The 17,070-nt window shown below is 38.5% G+C and overlaps 1 protein-coding gene and 1 long non-coding RNA gene across 11 annotated transcripts in view; both read right to left on the bottom strand.

Moving 5' to 3' along the window:
* GRM5 (glutamate metabotropic receptor 5) overlaps positions 1-17,070 on the bottom strand; it is a 245,747-nt gene that overhangs the window by 201,022 nt on the left and 27,655 nt on the right. The gene's annotated exons all lie outside the window — the stretch shown is intronic.
* Positions 3,517-4,666, bottom strand: LOC144245900 (uncharacterized). Its single transcript, XR_013339468.2, has 2 exons — positions 4,581-4,666; positions 3,517-4,297 (listed from the first exon to the last, which is right to left on the bottom strand). It is a non-coding gene; the product is annotated as an uncharacterized LOC144245900 (long non-coding RNA).

Genomic DNA, 17,070 nt, shown 5'->3' on the forward strand with positions numbered 1-17,070 from the left:
GTTTCTTATCCTTACAACTAATGAGGTTGATGTCAGTACCTATAAAGAACCTCAACCTGTTCTGTAAAGAGGCTCAAAGGTAAAGCAGTCAGGCAGTCAGTAAATGCCAGGGACCAGCTATAACAAGGAGGTGAGAACATGATGAGAGTAAAGAGAGGAAACCAAGTGCCATGGATTCCCAGGGCTGGAAGGTAAGCCAGGCTCATGTTGAAATAGGAATGGCTATCCCTTGGATCATTATTTCTCACTGGGCAAACTGTCATGGAGCAGCCTTTGTCCCTCTGTTTTACCTCTTAAAGCAGGGTGACTGCGATCTGGCTGCTTATCCCAGCTACTCAACTGTGACCTGGACATCCTGCAAAAATGGTCATTTTACCATGCCAGGGAGTTTGCTAATGGCTTAACAGGATGGGTAAGCAGGAATCATATATTCAATTCAGGCTGGGGACTGTCTGTGTGGCAGATCTGCAGGAAAAGGGCTAAGGGTCAAGGGAAAAATTTAAACACCAAGTGTGCTCTTGCAGTGATGGAAGCTAGTCATCCTGGCATTGTGAAGGAAAGCACACCCATCAAACCAAGTGATTTTTCCCTTCTGCTTGCCACACATGAGGCTTCATTTTGGAGCCAAGCAAGGCAATTAAGATTAATAGGCAAGGAAAGTAGAACTTGTAATTCAGAATGAATGCCAGACTTGAAGAAATCTTTCCAGTGAGGATAAAAAGGCAACTTTGTTGCTGCTGCTCACCTTTTCTCCCAAGAAATCAACCATGTTATTTTCAAATACATAAACAGCAACCTGACATTCTATAAATAGGATATAACTATAAACATGATTGTTACCTATGGGTTTAAGGTCAGTGGGGGGAAAATAGATGTTTCTAATGCAAGATACATTGATGTCATTGACATATTAACCTTAGGATGAAATAAATTTCATTCTGAAAGCAACTATATTTCTCCTTTGGCAGTAGAAATCTAGTCAAGATTTACTCAGAGAGAGACAGTAATGCTACAAACATATAACTTTCTGGTAAATCCCTCCTATATTATAGGTTTCAGTCTGAGGAGTGTTTCAGGACATTGGACTCCAAAGTGAGTATTCTCTAATGAAGCTTTCAAGAAAAAAAACCCTAATCTCCTATGGCTGCTGGTCAATGCATTCAAAATGTTGGTTCCAGGGAATCTATGAAAAGGTTTTTTATGTTTTTGGGTAAAGAAAGTACTTGCTTTTCCCATTCCTTCCTCCCAGCTTGTTCCCTGTCCTACTCATCTCTATGCACCATCCCAGAATAACTCATGAACTTGTGATAAGCTTGGCTCAATTAATTTCCTAACCCAATTTAAATAATGGGTAAATTGTTCATTAAAAGCAATGTTCATACTCATTTATTTATTTCCCCAACAGCTTTCCTTTGTTACTTTGAAAACTTCATTATCACAGATTCAGTTCAGGAGAAAACCAGTTTTTCAGCAGTAAAATTACTTTCTTTACCCTATCATATTATCTAACCTTATATTTTCCCCTTCATAAAATAGAGCATACAAAGGCAAGGTAGTGCAGGGCACCTTTAGGAAGAAGAAACATAAAATATTTGACAGGACAGAAACAGCTTACAAGTACAATAATTGAACGCAAGATTTCATGTGCTTGTTTTATGGCTTTCAGCTGGCTTCAACAAACTCTCTTTACATTAATGAGAGTTTGCAAAATAGGGATTTAATTAAACAGCAACTTAAAAAAAAATTGGAAAGGACTAAAGATAAGACCTGTGCCCAAAAGATGGAATTCCCCTCATTGATTGAATCTCTGCTAGCAAAACTACCAAAATAAAACTTAGAACCATTTTTTTTATTCACTTTGACATGCCAAATGTCCAGCAAATATTCTGCCTAATGAGGATGAACTACACAGAAGTATTCTATTAATACCAATTAGCTGTATATTTGGACAGGACACCAAAAGGATGGTTGTATGAAGGTAATAAAGAATAGCTGAGGGGGCTGTATCCTACTTTCACTTTCCTTCTGATCCAGCACATGAGTTTTTATGCAAATCAAGTGGTAACAGTCAAGCAGGTACTCACCATTGGACCTGGCCTCTATAGGGTTTTCACATGCTTTTCACATTCTTTATGTGACTTTAAAAAGTGATCAGAAGCATGGAACATCTCTCCTGTGAGAAAAGGGTGAGTTGGGATTGCTTAACATGCAAAAGAGAAGGCTCTGGAGAGACTTTATTGTGGCCTTACAATACCTGGAGGGGTTTATAAGAGAGACAGATTTTTTAATAGTGCCTGAAATAGTATGTCAAGGGAGTAATAGTCTTAAACTAAAGGGGAGTAAACTTAGACTAGGTGGAAATTTTTCATTATGAAGGTAGTGAAACACTACACCAGGTTGCCCAGAGAGGTGGTAGATACCATGAAAACATTTAAGGATTTCATTGCCAGAGGGTTTTATTAATATAATACTTATCTACTAAAACTGAAAGCAATTAGAATACACAACAGAACTTAAAGCTGACTTTTACATTAAATTTAATGCATCTTTTGATAAAGGATCACATGGCAAACTCAAATGGAACTGCTCAGTATAACTATTCCTAGCTAAATTCTCTTACACACCCATGTCTATCCTGCTGTGCTAAACATCTGCTGAACCTTGGAGAAAAAGGAAAAGGCCAATTCAGAAGACCAGTCTGGGATAAGGCCAAGAATTTCACTGATACTTATTCTTTACTGCTCTCCCTTGCCTACAACTTGTCAAGCTGGTGTACCAAAATCATCTGAATAGATACTGCTGGGCAGATTGGCTTGACAGTTTACAAAAGAAGTCCAGGGCTCTCATTTTCTGCTGCCTGAATAAAAACTCTAATAAGTACAAAAGGATATCTTTTTTTCTTCTACAGCAGATATTTCTCAGCAAATAATGGATGCATCTACATTTAGTTCAAACTTTGCTTCTGAAGTAACTGTGACAATTTTCCCCTTTTATTGTGTTCTGGTTTACTCAGTAATATGTTCAGGGAGTATGACAGGTAGGTTCTTAATGAATGGAACAAACCTGGAAGATGTGCTCCAAAAAGCACACCAATGGTACACCAGCACAAACAAGCAGTAATGCTTGATGAGCAGAGGAGAGCTACAAGCAAGGTAAAAAGAAAAAGAAAGCAAATAACAAATCAAGATTTATGGTGATGACTTTCAGTCCTTAGTACCAATAGTCTTCCTCTACAGATACAGATGTTGTAACCCTACTTCATCAATTCAACCACTGGAGCAATACTACCAAGAACTCTGAGAAGCAACACCAGCTGAGCAGTTTGACTCAGTAACAACTGTTTGCCCTGACAAGACATTGAGCTGCAGCTCATCATGCTTTCAGCATCTTTTCAGCTGCACTATAGGGAGGTGTCATGGTTTGACACTGGCACAATGCCAGTGCCCCCATGAAAATGTGATCCCTACCTTGAATGCTGTGAAGTGGAATCTAGAATAGAGCAAAGCAGGCCCAAACTTGATAACAGGAAAAAAACTTTATTAAACTACCACTACAAAAGAAAAGAGAAAACTAAAGAAGGGAAAAAAAACCACACAAAGATCTAAATGAAAACCTTGCAAAACATTCCTCCCCCCACCACCCAACTCCAACAAACTACAGTGAGACACAATCTGGACCCTAATCAGGTTTCCACCCTCCAAGCAATCGATATTCAGTCCATCAAGGGAACAAAGTCTCTCCTGTGCCACAGACTCCCCAAGAAACACAGCTCCACATCCTGTGTTTCCATGTCACACATGGCACCGCCCGGAGAAAAAGTTTGCCATGGTGACCCTTCTCCTTTCCATGCACAGTGCTCTCACCACCAATGCATGGATGGTCACTGCCTTTAGGATTTTTCCTTTCAAGGATGCCCTGCCAAGAGGGGAGAAAACAACAGTTCAGTTTTTCATTTTTTGGGACCAGAGTTCCCTCCATTTTCCCCTGGGGCCGAGGGCTCAAGAACAGAAATCTTCTTCTCTTCTCTTTCCTTTCCAGGGCAAGGGGGCGCCACCACAAACCCCCTAACTTTTTTTCTGTTCACTCCACTTTTGTCTTTTTCCCAGCTGAAGCAGGTCTCTTGAATCACTGGCATCCTCCCAAAACACAGTCCCTCTTGAAGGAGAAGATTGGTTCAGGTTGTGGCTAACACGGAAAAGTCCAGCCAAAAGCCACTCCTTGTCCCCCTCCCATCCAGAATTCTTCCTTCCAACATCCCATCCCAGGGTCCAAGGTGTCCCTCTTCCTCTCTTTCAAACTGAGGAGGGGAAAGGAAAATTCACAAAGCTTTCATTTCTCAAGGAAGGGTTAAAAGTCCGAACTCCCAGGATGGCTCGATGCCCGGACATCCAGCAACTCCCACGCACTGGGCACCTTGCAGCAGCTCCCCCCGCTCCTCCTTCCTTGCAGCTTTCTCTCTCCCTCTCGGGAGAGGAACTCTGGGGGGGGAAATGGAGACATCCCAGATTTCTTCCACCCTTCCATCTGCAGGGGCCAGCCCGGTTCCAGTCCTTTCACCACCCTTGGGGCTTTCGGCCTACCTTTCTCAGGCCATGGGCTTCCCCTCCCCCACCCAGCTCGTGGCTGGGCGGGGGAAGGTCTGCACTGCATGCTGACCGGAACCAAAAAGAGCGAGTTCCCCTGGGAATTCTGCTTTCAACCCCTCTGTGTTCTCAGAGGCGTGTCTACTTTCAATTGGTCAATATCTAAATTGACCTCTTCCTTCCGGGAAAAATTATCTTTCCGTGTCAAACCACGACAGGAGGTATGGATGTACCCCTGAATAATGCATGAGTTGTCTGCACAAACATCAAAATTTTATGTTCAAGAGGTATAAACAGAGAATTTTTGTGCATAACATCAGTCAGTAACAATTCTCCCTTGCTAACCTCATTTTTCCAGTGCTGTATATTATATTGTTTGGCCTATTTCAATTACCAAATTCCTTTCATGAGGAACAAATTCCTCAAGGAATAGTTTGATTTTTCTTATCAAAAACCAGCTTACATTTTTAGTGAGTTTTCTCTTTCTTAAGAAATAATTTAAATGTTATTGCACCTATTCACATTTTACCCGAAGAATGAATGGATGCAAATGATAAGTGATGATATTAATGAAGACTTATGAGTCATGGTAAAATTTGTCAACAACTCAGACCAATTATACAAGTGTTTACAAGCTTGTTACATGGAATAATTTCTGCAGCATGTACAAGTGTGGTGGACATGTTACTGTGACTGGAGGGGTGAAAACCATAGAGAAAACTGGCCAGGGGCCTGGGATTTTTGAGTAGCTTTGCTTTTATAGTCAGGGGACAGAACAGAAAATCCATTTATTAAAAAGGAGATGCAAATGTTTGAATGGAAGATGTGGATGCAGATAAAGAAACTACAAAGAACAAGGTTATTTAGCCTTCTTAGTCCCTAGAAAGACCACTGTGGGAATTTATATTGCTTCAACATACACCTGTGCATTTTGTGTTACTTACTGAGCTTTTTGTTTGTGTGTTTTGAATAACTACTTTAGAAATTTATTATCTACAAGTGGGTTGTCTTAGAGGGAAAATTCAAGAATATCAACTTTTGGCAATATTTTTGGTTTTCTTTCACTGGATTATGGTAAAAAAAACCCCTTGGCACACCTTTGTGGAGTGTAAAATGAAGAATGTGCCTGACATTTCATAATTAAAGTTTAGAAAAAAATCTGTACCAGATCAGTTTTAAGCCAGTGTGAATTGAATTGTTAGGATGCTAAAAATCATATGAATTTGAGATTAAAGAGTGACAATTCAATTAATTGAGAAATGTATTTTTGATTTTTTTATTCCCCGAGCCTCCTAAACAATATAAACTGGGATAAAGTAAGCTGACAGCTTTTTTATGAGATTTCCCTTTTGCATAAGTAGCCTTAGTCTGTTTATATGAGGACAAATGAGAGCTAGAGAAGTCTGACAGATAATTTAGTTGGTTCATTTGTATGTAAAAAGAAACACTGTGGCATTAGTTTAACACTAGCTAACACAACATTTCCCAAGTTGAGAGCTCTGCCCTTGATGGAAAAGGCAGGGATTACCTGAGGGAAAGTGTTCCAGGAAGCTTTACAGTCATTTGCCATAGTCCTAGGTTTTTAAACTTTGCTTAATTTTTAAAATATTATTTCCAGCTGTTTAACTCAAACAGTATTTTTAGAATGTACTCCTGAATCTTCACAAAGCCTAAGGAATCACCTTCTGAAGTCTCAAACTGAAACATTCCTTCCAGGAATTGCTAAATTCATATTCCAGTGTTTTAAGTATCATCATAGTAATTATTTTACTGTGATTGGAATATATGACAAAAGATAGAAAGTATCACTTGAAGAAGATCAACCTTAAAATGTGTGGTGAAAATTATGTCAGAAGTCATGCAATGAGGTGACTGCAATAATATTGTAGATTTGCATCTGTTGTTTGGTTTTACTTTGTTTGCTTTTCTTTTTCTCTGAAATGGATGTTCAGTTTGTAAAAGGTAGATTGAGAACATGGCTGCAATGTTACTTACTCTCAGAGAGGCAAATATACAAGGAACTTATGACTTTAGCAATAGAGGCAGTAGCTGTGAATTGTAGCTGGACACACTCCAACAGCAGTGTACACAGGCATTTCTAAGAATGAGGGTAACTCAAACCACCAAGAGCTTCTCAATCTGTTCATTTTTCACTTCAGTCTCTAACACCTTTCTAGAAGCTCATCCTTAGTTAATAACAAGCTCTGAGGCCCAGTAAAACAAAAAAAAACCTTAACATACTTCAATAGGCAGGCATCCAGACTGGATGATCTACTGATCTTCTTATTCTTAAACACTCTAGATGTCCAAACCTGTGGAGAAGGATTTGAGAAATGAACCTTATTTCCCATAACACTGCAACCAGACTAGTCTTAGCTTCCTCCTGTTTCCTGGCTGTCTTTTTGCCATTTGTTTTTCTCTCTCAGCATATCTGGACTTTAATTAGATTACTTACCTTTTGAGAGAGACTGGAGCATCCAGCACGTGGGGATGTTGAGAGAGACCTGCAGGCTTGCTGTGCTCCACAAAGTAAAAGAAATCAGTGGAAAACCAGATCTTGCCAAGGGTATTCAGGAGATGGCAGTGTTGCTCTCACCATCCGTCCCTGCTGCTGGAGATTTCATCTCAATCGGCCCTGTGTCAGTGGAAGTTTTCCAGGCTTTTCAGATCTCTTTTCTTTCCCCTCTCCAGTCTTCCAGCCTCTGTTTTGCTATTTTAAATTCTAATTACGCAACGGAACTGTACCCATTAAAAAGAATGTGTAATATGCATGGATAGCAACCTCAGGGTAAGGGACATGTTGAAAGCTCTCCAAAGCTCCCTGAATTCAGTAGCATTTTCCCTAACAACTCCAGAATGAAATAAAGCTGTTTTACTCTATCTGGAAATACCCAGAAGTGATCAGAACTGCATCACTGTTCAGTGCCAGGCATTTGAGTGACTGCTGAATGTCAGAGCAGTGAAAAAGTGTGAGTATCCATAAGCAGAAGCAAAGTTAAACAAAACTCCAGAGGATAAAGGAAAGAAGGGCTGACTGATACTGTGCAACTGATACTCATGTTGCACAGGCAGATGCCAGCAAGCTGGAGCAAAGCAAAATTATGTTAACATCATTCTGATGATACTTGGCATCAATTACTCACAGCAGCAAGTAATGGGAATGTCTTATTGACTGTCTTAGCTTGCAGCACTGTGAATTCATACCTGGCAGTGCTGCCCTGTAGGCAAACACTCAGGCAATTTTTCACCATGTGCAGTGGAAATCAGGTGCCATTCCTCCACTATCCAGCTGGGAGCCAGAGGAGTTCCTGCAGTGGGAGTTAAAACTAGGCTGGGACTGGCAAAGACATGGTTGTTATGACCACTGACAGGGGTACCTCAAATAGATCCACATCATATAATTTGGGACAGCATGAACAGTTTTTTAAATTGAAAATGGATCTAAGCCTCAGCTAAACTGTAAGCACTGTTTAAATGTAAATGGTCATCTTGTCATCTTGAAGCCTGGGCTTCATAGGGATGGTTAATTCATTGATACTTAATTAATATATGCAGAACCTTGATTTATGTGTCATTCCACTACACCACTTGGCAGCTGTCAGCAAGAACAGCTGAGCTAAACGGCTGGGACTGGCATCTGCTCTGACAAGAGTCTTGTATTCACATATCAAGTACTGGCAGAGGGCACCTTTTTTGGTTTTGGCCTTATTTAAGGAAGAAATATGGTGTGAAATACCACAGTGCAGTTAGAACCAAACCACCATGCTGATTTCAAGATACAGAGTCTTTTTGAACAGAATCATGAAGAAATGCAGCTTTTGGTCCTTGAGAACTGGATGGATGCATACAGTCCATTTTTAAAAATAAGAATAGCAGTTTTAAGTGTGTCTGAATTTTTTCAAAATTCTACCTAACCCGAATTTCTGAATTCTCAGAAAAATATAATTTTCCTTTTTACATTATATTTTTCTGGGCATGTCAGCTTTTTCTACATGACAGGAGCCAGTAGGTGTGTGAAAAAGTGATGGGAAAACTCTGCCTTGTCAAAGTCTTGGTCAGTGCTGAGCACTGTGCAGAAGAGAGATTTGCATTCTTCACTGCCAGGGCTTCACAGGAGGTTGGCAGCTCTCAGTCCCTTTTAGCACCAACCTGTGGGTGTATGTCTTGCTCACAAAGTCTTTTAAAAACATCATCTTTGGGATCCTCTCTTTGCCATCATACAATCATCAAATATCGTTCCACAGATTCAGTAAACAGGGAGTGAACACATCAAAACCAGTGTAGTCCAGAGGGCAGCTAGAGAAATGCCTGTTTCACACAGCACACAGCCAGATCATACAACTACCTATATCAAGCAAAAATATCAATCTACTTTTCACATCGTGTCACTACAGTATTTCAGTGGGGAAAGAAGCAACAAGTAATCCATTCTGCTTCTGCAAATACAAGTACGTTGCCAATTGTTAAACAAAATCAAGAGACATGTAAGTATGATTCCTAAATACAGAAAAGTGAGCTGCAGCAAGGAACTTTCATGGAAAATTCATTGAAGTCAATATTTTCTACTGGGAAATGGTAAGAATAGCTGGAGGGAAACACAGGTTCTATCACCAAACAGTGAAATAATTCAATACAGGTTTTTGATTTTAAAATAGAAGAGATATTGTAAGCCACAATGGAAATGTAGTATGGCAGGTAGGATGCTTTTGTACATGGTTTAATTTCTATTGCCTTCTGCTATTTTCAATAACAATATTTATAAGTAAGATTATGGAACAGACAGACAAGTCAGGAAAAGAATTTTTACAAGCCTATGATGGGCAAGATTTTTTTCAAAAATTCTTATACATTCAACCCCAGAAGTCTGAAAAATACTTCAACTCTCACTAAATATAATCCAAAAAAGATCAGACCATTATGATACCACTTCCTGTGCAAGTAATATATTTGATCTCTGAACAAATTTTAAAAATATCTCAGATGTATAATTATTAATTATAATAATAAAATAAAAAGTGATAAATACCAGTTCAATAAGCCTTGAAATGAGTTGCATGGAAAATGTCTCTGTTTTTATTAAGTAAAATGAAAGTGGTTCTACAGGTAAAGTAGTAGATATAAGGTAAAATTTCAGATTTATAAGTATGATAAAAAAAAAAAAGTGAAAATAGCCTGCAAAATATTTAAGTAAAGAAAGATAGGAGTGGAAGAAAGGGAGAAAAGGCAAGAAAAGTGGAACAGTCTTGCCCCTCCCTAGGTTCAAACACAAGTGACATTTTCATATCCAAAAAAAGCCTATGCTTTGATGGATGACATCAGAGATTGGAGATACCTTATTGGACTTACATAGTGTTTGTTTCCTGCAGCTCAAGAAAAAGTGAGAAATCAGGGCACACCCAGTGGAGGGCCAAGGTGATTGGAAGCTGAAGAACTTGATATGTGAAGAAAAGTTGAAAGAATGGGGTTTAGTCATCCTAGAGAATCGAAAGCTGAGAGGGATCAAATCACTGTCTTCCAGCCCCTAAAACACCTTTACAGAATAAAAGACTGTGCTTGTCACAGCAACCTGTGGGATGGGACAAGGAATAACAGGAAATTCCTTATTCTTCAAGGGAAATTCCTTCTCTATACACATTAAAAAAAAAAGCCCAAAACCCAAACTGCACTATGAGACTAAGTAAAGATTGGAATAGGTAAACCCAGAAAGGTGGTAGAATGTTCCTCACTGCAAGACTTGGCCAGATCTTATTTTTTGCAATAAGAAGCCACCAGTAAACTTTTTTAATGTTGATTTTTTTAAGAGGACATTTTTAAGAGGACATTTATGTTTCTTAATTTCTGAAGTACTTAAATGAATTACAATTATATATCGATTATTTACCCAATCATGTCTTTTTTTTTATCTTTTGGCATTGCTTCTTTTTTTTTTTTTTTGAGACGCAGAATTTTTTCAAGATATAAAAAGCCACATAAATGTTTAGTATCTTACTTCTGTGATCAATTTTGCTTTATCTGATAACAAATTATATGACTCAATGCAGAGATTATGAACATAAAGATTTGTCCTAAGGGTACAGAAGGCTGATATGAAGTGACCAAAAAAATCAAATACAATTCAGACTTAAAGGCCACACTATAATCAAATGATCTGAAATAGTGAAAGAATTTATTTTTTCCCATCTTAAGCACATATATTTGAAATTCAATTTTTTGGGGATTTTTGGAAGCAATTAACACTTTTACACTTTAATGTGTTCCCACAAAGACTTCCTAATACTTGTAGCTTGATTTCTTCAGAACAGAGTATGTTTATCAAACCCATTCTAATTACCTCTTGAATAATTTCAGTTACCTCAGGCAAAATACAAAATGGAAGTCAAAAAGAGGCTATGTTTCAATAAATTTCACAAAACAAAAATTAGTCTTTCTCCTGAGTGAAAGGGAGGCAGAGCTCAACCTTTTTCTGCTGTGTACAGCAGACCTGCTGGTAACACTCTGCGTGCAGCCCCTTGCCTGTACAGAGGAACCAGATGACACTAGTTTGGGTACCAAACCAGATCTAGAAAGATCTGGAGGAGTTAAGGGAAAGCTCATACACTCCTGAAACCTTACACAAGAGCTGGGAAAACTTGAAAAAAACCTCCAAAATTTGTTATTTTGGACACTGGCATCAAGAATTATTCAAGGTTAAGATAAAGGTTGAATGGCTGCACAAGAAGTAATGGCCATAATGATACAAATCTGAAGGTATTAAATAAAATACAGATTTATCTGATAAACTGACATCCAGAAAGGACTTTGGGATCATTCCAATTCTTTCAGGGCATGCGTCAGCACCACTTTCTGTACCTCTCCACCCCTGTCTTTGCATGCAGGCTGTGGCTGGGTATACATTGGTATCAGGTTATTTCTATCCCTTAGAAGCTACAGGAAGACCAGTTAACGTACAAATTATCCAGGGGCAGGATCCCTTTGAAAAATGAGCTGTGAGACACTACCACACATGACAATTTGGGGCAAATAGAATTTTATGGACAAGCTGTGAGAAAATTTCTGTTTCTCTAGCCATCGTATTAGAACCATTTTTTTTTTAATTGCTATGCCAAAGCTGACCAGTTTGCAGATTGGGTTATTGCCAAGGTGTAATGTCTTAGTCAATGCTTTTGAAATCATGAGTGAATTAAGATGCTATGTAAACACATTCAGTGGAAATCAGCCTGAACTCTCCATTCTTTCCAATTCACAAATTCCCTGGATGTTGCCTATGTGAGGTAGTTTTAAAGCCCTCATCTCCATGGAGAGAAAGCACTGAACCTGAAAAACATAATAAATGAAAACAACTTCACACCCCTTCCAGCACAGGACCCAGTAACCAGTATGCTCCTGGTTTTAGGGCCCTCTCATGTGGACAGTGGATGATATTTGGGTAAGAGCAAATGCAAAGTACGGTGGCTCTGAGCATATCTGCCACTAGTCAATTCTATCTAGTATATGCCATGTCAATAAAATAACAATTTCAAATCACTGTCTATATTTATTCTGGTATTTGAAACAGGTTTTATCAAGAAGAAAAATATGTGTAGCCAATGTGATTGTTTCAGTCAAGCTTAGTCAGAGACAGACATATGTCAAAGCTCCCAAATGCTGGATTACACAAGGTAAGTGGTTTGAGCCTGAACAGAATGTGAGTATGAGTTTAGGAGATGCTGACAACAGAATAGAAGGCAGAAATATATCAAGGACTGCCTTGAGTAGTCTCTGGCTCAGAAACCCAGATTTCAAAACCTGAAATAATTTACACAAAGAAATCATAAAATCAATTATTAAAATAAAGGGGTCAATTTCTATTTTCATCAGGTACCCCAAGCCAATGGCTAATGATTAGGGACATCACAGCATGATAAAATCAGGCTAGTATCAGTAAAAAGCAAGCCCCTTCCTGAGTGAGATTATTTCTTTTTCAATATGTCTCAATGAAGGTGAAATCTGTGATATTGGCAAAAACACCTCACCTCCCCGAGGCTGAGAGCCAAGTTGAATGGAAATCAAAATTGGAAACTTTGATTAAGTTTGTTCAGGAGAAGCCAAATTGAGGCACATTTTACAGATAATGATTTCTTCTAGCTATTAAGAGCAGCATATGAACTGTGAGAGGCAGAATTTGGTATGCCTCATCCTCATGTAAATCTAAAGCACATTCTTTGCCTTTATTAAAGGAGATCAGTATTTACACCAAGCTATCAGGATGCATCCATCAGTTGGGATGATTATAGCCTAAGATTAATACAAACAATCTACAAAAAAAAGGCAAAAAAAGGAAACCTCTATGAAGAGAGAGGTCATGGTCCCTATTCTTCCCAAAGAAGAATGTCTCCATGGAGACAGACACATTCAGATTGGAAGCAAGACAACTTTTAACAGCAAGAGTAATTAACCATTGCAACATAATTAAAGGATGTGTCTGATTAATCATCTCCTGGAGGCCTTACATTTAGACCAAATGTCTTTCCATTAGATATACACAGGTTTAGTCACAAGCTCATGGGCTTGATAACACTCAGATTAAAGGAAGGGATGATTTCTTCCACAACTTGATTTACTGGGTAAAATCTCATGACCTGTGTTATGCGAAAGGTCTGAGTGTCTGAGCAGATGGGCTTCTTCTGGCATTTAAATCTGTGGAGCTGTGTGAAAATCCACAACACAAAAGCCTGTCTTGGGGTGAGTAGGTAAAGGAGACAAATAGTCAGCAATACACAGAAATGAGTCATTAACATATTCTCTACATTATTCACTTGGCTCTGCTCATGGATGGGTGGAAATTTGACATTCTGCTTCCTGTCTGACAGGCAGTGGGTAACCTAGGAAAGAAGAAACTCTGCCCTTACATTTGGAAAATTGGGCAGTAAGTGCAGATGAGAGGCAGGTAAAACAGAACACTGATCATTACTTCCTCTGCACTTCCTCCTTCCTTTTCCTGATTAGCATCTACCTTATTTTGTATATTTGCATTTGGCTATAATAGTCCCATGCAGTTTCTTTGAGTTTTAGAATAAACCCTAATCATTTATATTACATATAATAGGCATGTGTATATTTATTTATAAACACATAGATATGTAGGCCCATGAAAAAGATCTTCCCCACTTATTACTCATAAGTCAATTAGCTTACATCTAATGGATTGTTTACATCTACTTATCATAGATAAATCTGAAAACATCTTTGTTTTTATATGAATGTCAATTATTCAAGGTAGAATCCACTTAAGATCTTTTGACACAGTGAAACATTGCTTGCTGTCTGACTACATTAGTCAGGGGGAATAAAATCACCAGCACTGAATCAGTGCAGCATTAACAAGGACAGCAGAAAACTTCAGTACAGCTTCCAGTGCAAGCACTGATAATTGTGTCACCTAGGAATATGGACCCTGAGTGACCACACAGTCACTCCACACAGTTTTAGGGGGCAAGTATATGTAAATGAGAATGCATACACAGAGATTTCCAAATGGAAATAAAGCAGTCCAGATAAGAAAACTCTTTAGTCCTACTGCAGTGTCCATATAAACTCTAGTTTGTTCTCCTAAGAAGTCAGGATGGAACAATCCCACTCTGCTCCAGTTTAATTACAGTGTTTGTAAACACACAACCTAAGTCAGATACTCATAACACAAATTTATTTAAAAATTAACAGTTAAAAGTAAAGGGGTTTTTTATTTCAATTCTAATTTCTAGTGTTACAGAAGATAATAAAAGGTTAATTTAAAAATAACACTTAGCAACAGATTGGCATCACATACCAACCCAGCACTACATACCAACCCACAGCCAATATGCTTAACTCCCATCTTGAAGCTCTTTTCAGCCTTCTGAATCTATTGTTTGATACCTAGGAGAGATACCACAGGCCTGCAAATCTCAGCACTGTTTATATTCACGTGCTCAGATCTAAAGGAACATGTTATATTTCTTGACAAGAAATATGGAACATAGACTTCATTTTCCTCCACCTACCTTCCTCAATATGCTCAGAGTACATTGTGAGGAGGGCTCTCTGTATCTTCTGCAGAAAGTTCATATCTGACCAAACTAATTCAGACACAGTTCGGTGGGAAGGATGTGGGATCCACAGCCGCACCCCAATCTGGCCTAGATCAGTAAGAGATGTCCATGCCCATCCCACAGTTTTCAGGGACATCAGTAAAGTAAACCTGCCTCTGGTTTCTATTAGTTGTAGTTATATCCCATTCATGAAACAATGGCTGGCTCAGCCTTCGTTCAGGGTTCAGGAGTCCTGCTTCAAAAGCAAGATTTAGGAATATCTTATGACAACTCTCAGTCTGTATCCCTCCCCCCCCAACAAAACAAAAGGATCACAGTGTTTCTCTTAAGACTTTTGAGAGACTATTATGATACCTAAAATACTAGATTAGGAGAAGAGAAGAATAAGATTAAGATAAATCAAAATTCAATATAGTATGTATCTCCTTGCTTTTCCCACACACAACAGTTAAACCAGAGAATAAATGAAGTTGGAAGAAGCATCTGGAGGTCCTCTGGTTCAAGCCCTTGTTCCAGAAGGAGCAACTTAAATCAGGTTGCTCAGGTCTTTTTTTTGAATTGAATACTTGAAGTATTTGAATACTTCCAAGGATGGAGATTTTACAACCCAGCTGGGAAACATGTTGCAAGATGTACCATCCTCATGTTAAAATACCCAAATATAACAATATTTCCCCTTGCTGACAATTGTGATCCCATCTGAATGAGAGAGCATCCACCTATGAGATTACCCCAGACCAAAACTAGCCTTGAAACATGCTGCTGTGCATGCAAAAAAATCCAGTCTCTCACCTAACATTAGGAACACATTGAGATATAACTCAGGTGTGTGAGCTTTCCTTCCTTCCTTCCTTTTCCTATACTGAGAAAATTTTATTGATCTTTTTTTCCCCCCTCTGAGCTGTAATTATCATACCAGGGAGGCCAAAATCGATTAAATTATTCCTTTGGAATTTTTAGGTTCCTCCTAAGCACAAAACTACATTCCATTCAATCCTGCTTTTTTTGTTATTGCATGCTGGAATACAGAAAGAGAAGGGGACAGGAGAATGAAGAACAAGACACAGAAATTACTTCTGTTTAAGAGGAATTACCTCCTTATTGAATAGTAGGACATTTTTTTCTAGCCTCCTTATCTAACTTGAACATGGCATAGCTATTGGTTTATTTGAACGATGGTACAGTTTTAACACCAGGCTCTATAACCTCAGTTTTGTTTACCAGGGTTTTTATCTAGTTTACAAATATCTGCTCTTCTCCCACTCACAGCCATGTAGCTCAAGCCATTTCAATCATCATTAATGCCAGTGTTTTTCCTCAGGGAAGTAAAAATAAGGTAATCTGAAAATTCATTGTATTACTGCCTTCACCAAGAATAACTGTGCCAATCTTTTTAATGCATCTTCTTCTCCTATCTGTTGCTTTCAGATATTCTGAGTGTATCCTTTCAGACCCTTTTCACTCCATGCAATTTTTTCTTTCAAAATACATACAGGCATACTGTTGAAGATCAGGCATGCGCTGTAACTCAAAACCAGCTGCAGACGGAACAAAAAGTTTATCCATTGTGGGGTTATTCTAGGCCACATTCACCTGGTATCTGGAAATCCTTCTTATACTCAGCCTGGATTTATTTAGCATTTTTTCTTTTAGACATAGTAACCATCCAATGTGCTGTATTTCAAAATATTAGTTGTATCATTGACGCTTCATTTTCATGCATTAAATAAAGGCAGATCTTTAAGGCCCTGGTTTCATAACAGGTTCTTCAGATTGCACTAATAACTCTTCTCCACAGCTGTCCCCACTTTGATTTTCTCTTCCCCACATATTAATGACTGCCAGCCTTCAACAATCAGATGATAATTTACAGAATCTTGTACATTAGGACAAATAATCTGTTTTTCTGAAAATACCACTCCAAGATTCCATTTGCCTTTTTCATATCTTTATCATACTGGATTCTCTTTTCTACTGCAACCTCTCTCCCTAAGTGCTGGGGTCCTGGGAAACAACAGAAATGAACATTAATCATTAAGGAAGAAAGGAATATTTGTGGAAGGCAAGACAGAAACTTTATTACACTAGGCTTCACATTTAGTGAATAGAGATCATGACAAATCTCAGAACTCATCTGGAAGCCACTTAAAAAATGGAACCTCCTCTGGCAGGTTTCAGAATTTCATACTGATACACAGATAGAGCTTAGAATGACTTTGGTCCTGGTTAGACTATTTAGATTAGATACCTAAAGACAGAAAAGATATAAAGTGCCTGGTACAATCCTAGTCTCCAAAACCACCTAATTCTTCTTGTACAATTGTTCTTCTTTTGCTTTCTGCTGCTTAATATTTTTTACATCAGTAGAAAATCCCAGGGAGTAAGCTGATCATACTTACATCAGTTACAAAAGCATTACA

The sequence above is a fragment of the Lonchura striata genome, chromosome 1 (assembly GCF_050655825.1).
Source record: "Lonchura striata isolate lonStrDom1 chromosome 1, ASM5065582v1, whole genome shotgun sequence".
NCBI classification, from domain to species: domain Eukaryota; kingdom Metazoa; phylum Chordata; class Aves; order Passeriformes; family Estrildidae; genus Lonchura; species Lonchura striata.